Raw genomic sequence first — 7,061 nt, forward strand, 5'->3', positions numbered from 1 at the left:
GCTGAAGAAAGTGCCACTTTCACTCTTGGAGCAGAGCTCAAATTTAAAAGACAGGAAAAGGCCCACCCCCACTGTCCTCTCCCAAAAAAGAGAATGAGCAGAGAACAATAAAAATCTGACCATAGGAAGTTATTATGGTGACAGAGAGGCTGATATATAAGCTCAGAAGAGGAAAAAAATGTCAAAACACTGATGGGCAAACCCCAAAGAAAAATCAGAAGCAGTCTCATGCCCATAAAGATCTCACGGAAGAGCTAAAAACAAACAAACAAATGAAGAACAACAAAACCTTTAACAATCATACAAGAGAGATAGAATAAAAATTGGGAAAAGAAATGCAAGTGATGCAAGAGAATTATGAAAAAAAAGAGTCAATAGCCCAGAAAACTGCTTAAAAACTAGAATTAAGCAAATAGAAAAGGAGGCACAAAAAGCTACTGAAGAAAACAACTCCTTAAAGAGTACAATTGACCATATCGAAAAGAAAGTACAGAAGCTAATCAAAGAAAACAATACTTTACAACTTAGAATTGAGCAAGTAGAAGCTAATGACTATATGAGACATGACTCAATCAAGCATATTCAAAAGGATAAAAAAGTCAAGAAAATGTAAAATACCTCATGGCAAAACAATTGACCTGGAAAGTTGATTCAGGAGAGACAATGCCAGCATCATTGGTCTACCTGAAAGCCATAATCAAAATGAGGACCTGGACAGCATTGTTTAAGAACTTATCCAGGGAAACCTCCCTGATTTCCTGGAAGCAGAGGGTAAAGAAGCATTGAAAGAATACACTGATTACCTCAGCAAAGATATCCCAAAATAAAAATCCCAAAGAACATTACAACTAAATTTTAGATCTATCAGGTCAAGGAAAAATTCTACAAGTGGCCAGAAAGAAACCATTTAAATATTGAGGAGTTACAATCAGGATTACACAGGACCTGGCAGCTGTGACATTAAAGGATTTGAAGTCATGGAACTTGATATTCCAGGTGGCAAAGGGGTAGGACTACAACCAAGACTCACTTGCCTGGCAAGACCAGAACTAAATGAAAAATTTGAACTCCAATATCAAAACACAATAGAAGCATAAATGGATAAAAAGAGAAAATAAAATAAAAGAATTCAATTGTCATCACCCTTTTGCATCCCTACACACACACTTTTAAAAATTATATCACTAACAGCACAGATAAAAGAAATATACATGGACAGAGGATATGGGTATAAGGTGAACTTGAAGGAATGGCATAAAAAATAAGGGAAGAAAAATAGAAAGGGTGCCGAAGGAAGGGAGAGGTAGAATGGGGTAAATTATCTCACATGAAGATTCAAGAAAGACCTATTACAATGGAGAAGATGGGAGGGCCTCTCTTAACTTTACTCTCATCAATATTGGTTCAAAGAGTAAATAATATACACAATCAGTTGAATACAGAAATCTGTCTTACCTGATGGGGCAGTAGGAAGGGAGGAGATTAAGAAAGGGGGGAGGGGGACTGACATAAGGGAGGACAGATCTGGGAAATGGCAGACAGAAGGAAATGCTGAGATGGGAAATGGTGAAAGGAGAGAGAGGACAAATGGGAAGAAGGATAGGATAGAGGGAAATTCAAAGATAGAAATCATAACTGTGAATTTGAACGGGATGAACTCTGCCATAAAACAGAAGTGGATACAAGAGTATATTAAACAAAAAAAAAACTAGATTACTACAATATGTTGCTTACATGAAACACACTAGAAACAGAAACACACAAAAAGTAAGGGTAAAAACCTAGAACAGAATCTATTACACTTTAGCTGAACTAAAAAATACAACAAAACAAAACAAAAACAATACATAGCAATTCTGATCTTAGGCAAAGTAAAAGCAAAAATATACCTAATTAATAGAGATGAGGAAGAAACTACCTCTTGCTAAAAGTACCATGGGCAATGAAGCAATCATATTAGAAGAGGAAAGAAAAGTTTACCTTTTAGATCTATGGGAGGGGAAGAATTCATGACCAAACAAGAGATAGAGAACATTATGAAATGTACAATAAATAATTTCAATTATATTAAATTGAAAAGCTTTTGTACAAGCAAAACCAAGGCAACTAAGATTAGAAGGAAAGCAGAAAGTTGGGAAACAATCTTTCCAGCAAGCATTTCTAATAAAGGACTCATTTCTCAAATATATGGAGAAGTGAGTCAAATATTAAGAATACAAGCCATTCTTCAATTGATAAATGTTCAAAGGATATGAACAGGCCGTTTTAACATAAAGAAATCAAAGATGTGAATAGGCATATGAAGAAGTGCTCTAAATCACTTTTAATTAGAGAAATCAAAATTAAAACAATTTGATATACCATCTCACATCAGTCAGATTGATTAATATGACAAAAAATGCTTAATGTTGGAGATGTAGGAAAATGGGTACACTAATCCACTGTTGGAGTTGAAAACTGGTATCCACTCTGGAAAGCAATTTGGCACCATGCTCAAAGGGCAACCAAACTGTGTACATCCTTTGATCTAGCAATATGACTACTAGTTCTGTATCCCAAAGAGATCATAAAAAAATTGGAAAAGGACCTTCACGTACAAAAACATTAATAACAGTCATTTTCTTGGCAGCAAAATATTGGAAATTGAGGGGATGCCTGTCAATTTCGGTTAGCTGAAAAAGCTATGGAATATGAACGTAATGAAATACTATTTTGCAATAAGAAATGATGAACAGGCAGAATTTAGGGGGAAAAAACCTGGAAAGACTTTTACAAACTGAAGCAAAGTGAAATGAAAACAATCAGGAAAACATTTTGCAAAGTACAGCAACATTGTGATAAACAATTATGAATTACTCAACTCTTCATAGAAACACAATGATAGAAAATAAGTACACAAAAGGAAATTGATGGACTCAATGCAGATCGAAGTATATTTTCACTTACTTTATTCTTTCCTAGGGTCTTATTTCCTTTTGATCTGTTTCTTCTTCCATGACTGAAATGGATATGGAAATGTGTTTTATATGATAGCACATATATAAACTATATGAAACTACCTAACATTTTTATATGGGGGAGGGTGGGGAAGAAAAACTTGGAAGTCAAAATCTTATAAAATGAATACTAAAATATTTCTAAATATGTAATTGGGGATGATTAAATACTATTTACTATTTTTAATAAAATCATTTTTTAGCTTTTCAAAATTTCTCTTTGGGCTTCTTCCAGTTTTTCCTTGAGGCTTTATTTGTAGTTGTTTTGACTTCATTCTTTTCTTTTGAGATTGTCTTGATCTTTCCTGTCACCATCATAGATTATTATGGTAAGGTTCTTTTTGTTTGTTTGTCTGATCATTTCCCCACTCTATTTTTTGTGTTAGAACTTTATTTTTGTTTTGGGCCCTGTTTTAGTGTGTGTGAACTTCTGGAGGGGCATTGTTTTAAACTTTAGTGGGGTTTTCTTTTTGGTATTTTTTGTACTGCTGTTTTACAAGATAGTTTTGGGGGTTTGGAAGTTTGGGGTGCTTCCAAGGTGGTGTGATTTGAGGAGAGGTGTGGTTATTGTTTTCTTGGTCTGCACTCTCATTCTTACCCATGAATGGCTCCTGATACCTTTGGATTGCAATCAATGCTCCTCCTCTTCCCTTGGGACAGATAGTCATACTTCCTCCCAGTGTTTCCACTCCCTCTTTACTGAAAGTCCTCTTTTGACCTAGAAGTGGGTATAGACAATGAAATTGCCAACAAGCCTCTTGTCCTTCAACCAGTGCTAGCACATGGGGTACCCTATAATCTCTTTCTGACCAGTTTGAGAGGTCTGGAAGCTGCTCCTACCTCTTTCTCCAGTACCTATTGTTTCATACAGTAGGCTTTTGGTCAGCCTCCTCCCCCATGTCACAGGTATCTTTTTCCAAACTACTACATTGTCTTGGACTGGAAAAATAACGAAGCAAAAATAATTGTAGGGGTAGGTAGGTGACACAGGGAATAGAGCACTGGCCCTGAAGTCAGAAAGACCTGAGTTCAAATTTGGCCTCACACACAACACAAAAACTAGCTGTGTGACCTTGGGCAAGTCACTTAACCCCAATTGCCCTCCAAAAATCAAATAAATAAATAAATATCAACAATGAATATTATTCATTATTAAATGTCAATAATAAACACATGAATTACCTTACTTCACTCAGTTCTTCCAATGTTTCTTGTGAATACTCATCAACATCATGTCTTGAAATATGTAATAATATATTATACCCATAGGTCATGGTTTGTTTGGTTACCCCATACCCTCCCCCATTTGTTTTATAAGGGAACTTAACATATTTCCAGTATTTGATGAAAATATCTTAATCCAGTAAGAGATGAAGAATCCAGAGCTGAAAGGGACCCCAGGAATCACCTAATCCATCCACTTTGTTTATACATAAGGAAACTGAGTTCCAGAAAGGATAAGTGACTTACTCAAAGTTATCCAACCAGAATTTGGAAGAGTTGGGAAAGTAATCATATTACTTTTGTCTTTTGCAAGGCACTTTATATATGTTATCTCATTTGTTTGACATAACAATCCTGGGAAGTAGCTATGAACATTTTTTTCAAATGAGGAAACTGAGGCAGAGACAAAATTACTTCCCCAGGTTCACATAGCTAGTAAGTGTCTGAAGCAAGATCAGAAAAAAATCATACTTGTTTTAATTCCATTGCTCCATCCAGTCCCCTGATTCCAGAACAAGAATTCATTCCACTATACAATTCCAGTTAGTTGCCATCTGGTAAGAAAACAACTTTGTCCTGAGAATGAAATGTGAGTAGGAAGGGGGCAGCAGGTAGTCATAAAACAAAATAAATCCACAAACCATCCCCAAAGTGTAATCTGAGAAAATGCTGAAATTTTATTTCATTCCTTTTTCCCCTTAATTTAGAGAATAACACATTCTCATTAATCTTGGAAGTATTTATGCTCATAACCTTTATCCCTTAATTATCTAGAATAATGGATCAGAAGTTATAATAACGACTCAGCCCTATAGCTGTTAACAACATTAACTGAAATTCAAAAATTAATCTCTTCAATATAAACAAAACAACATTAATTCAAAATATTAGCATCTGAAGATTGAACAATGAGTATTTTAACAAGAAAGATTAGTTCTATGTTGTTAAAGGAACTGTTTCCGAAGCAACCTTGGATTTCATCGCCGAAGGGCTATTCATTAATTAACATGAGGAAACATGGAGAAAATGAAGAAAATGGCATGCAACGTTTAACATTGTGGATCCATCCAGTAACTTCATTTTGATCAGCCACTCAATGAGACGATTGTATTTAATTTCCTTCCTTCCATCATGATACAGATGGCTCTCTTTATTCCCCACAGCTAAAATTATTCACTAATAAATTGTAATGACTACATGATAAGCCCCCAGATCTGCAACAAACCATTTGTTATGTAAACTTAATTAATATTTTCAGTTTTATGCAGAACATTTATTTTCAAATACATAATGGAGTGTCTAAGAAAAATGCCTCCATATGCTATTAAAAAACCCTCAAATTCAACATTACTTCCAGAATAAAGATTATAAGTTATCCCTTTCTTAAAATGGCATAGAGTTTACACTCAGGTCCTTCTTCTGGCAAAAGTAGCAGCTTATATAATTTTCTTTTAGAGAAAACCACCAAACCACCAGAAGGATAAGAAAAATCTCTAAAAGAGACAAAAAAAGACCAGAAGACTTATAAAGACAAGCTTTCAAACCAAAGAAAAAACCTGTAATAATAATAATAATAATAATAATAATAATGCTGTATTTAACAAGCTTTGCAAAATTAAATGGACTGAAAGCAATGGCAGAGAACCAGGAAATTCACTCATCATGATAAAAGATCCAACACCACCCGAAGACTCAGAAATAAGTATAGATGACCTGGTATTAACTCATTTCAAATGAAGAAATGATGACCACTAATAAAGCAAGTTTAGGTAAGATTGAAGCCTATACATTCTTTAGCAGAAATAAAATCACTTTTACATGAAGCAAAGGATAAAAGTGATGCAACAAAGTCTGTTTTTATATTTTACCTCAAGCTTCTTATAGCATTGTAAAGGACATCTAGTTAAAGGCTTATATCATGAAGGATCTCAGAAGCAATCTAATCCAACACCTCATTATACAGCTGAGGAAAGTGAGTTACAAAAAAGATTAAGTGAGCTGCCCAAGGTCTCATAGATAAAGAGAAGCAGAGGCAGAATTTTAACTCAGAACTTGTGACATTGATTTTAACAACCACTGCACCATTTGCCTCCTTCTGTCACTATGCACAGAATGGCTGCTTGGTAGGTGGCACAATTGATAGAGGTACAGACAAACATGAATTCAAATCTGGTCTCAGACACTTATTAGTTATATGACCTTGGTAAGTCACTTATCCTCTTCCTGACTCAGTTTACTCAGCTGTAAAATAGGAATAATTGTATCACCTACCACCCAGGATTTATGTGATGATCTTATGAGATAATACTTATAAATCACTTAGCAAAATTAGAAGGTATTAGATTGGTTCAGTGGATAGAGCACTAGGCCTTAAGGCAGGAGTACTCCTCTTCCTGAGTTCAAATCCAGCCTCAGACACTTACTAGTTGTGTAACCCTAGGCAAGTCATTTAACCCAATTTGCCTCAGTTTCCTCATCTATAAAATTAGCTGGAGAAGAAAATGGCAAACTATTACAATTTATTTGCCAATAAAACAAAAAAAAATAATACTTACAAAGAGCTGTACATGACCAAAACCTGCTAAGCAAGAAATAAATGCTAGTCATTCTCATTATCCTGAATATTACTATTCAATGATGCATCCTATAATTTTTCAAAGTATCAACTTTAATTTCACCATTCTTCAGGCAGAAGAATCTTCCCAATTATCTTTTTTTTTGAAAAAGATGATTTTCCCACATGAAGTTGTTTTTTTTTTTACACCCAACTCTGCTCTTCTCCATGATTTCTTCAAGGATAACAATGGCAATTTATAAAGATCATTTGATAATTTTATTTTA

The sequence above is a fragment of the Petaurus breviceps genome, unplaced genomic scaffold (genome assembly GCF_028583685.1).
Source record: "Petaurus breviceps papuanus isolate PSGF00001 unplaced genomic scaffold, PetGlider_PUasm1.0 173, whole genome shotgun sequence".
NCBI classification, from domain to species: Eukaryota; Metazoa; Chordata; class Mammalia; order Diprotodontia; family Petauridae; genus Petaurus; species Petaurus breviceps.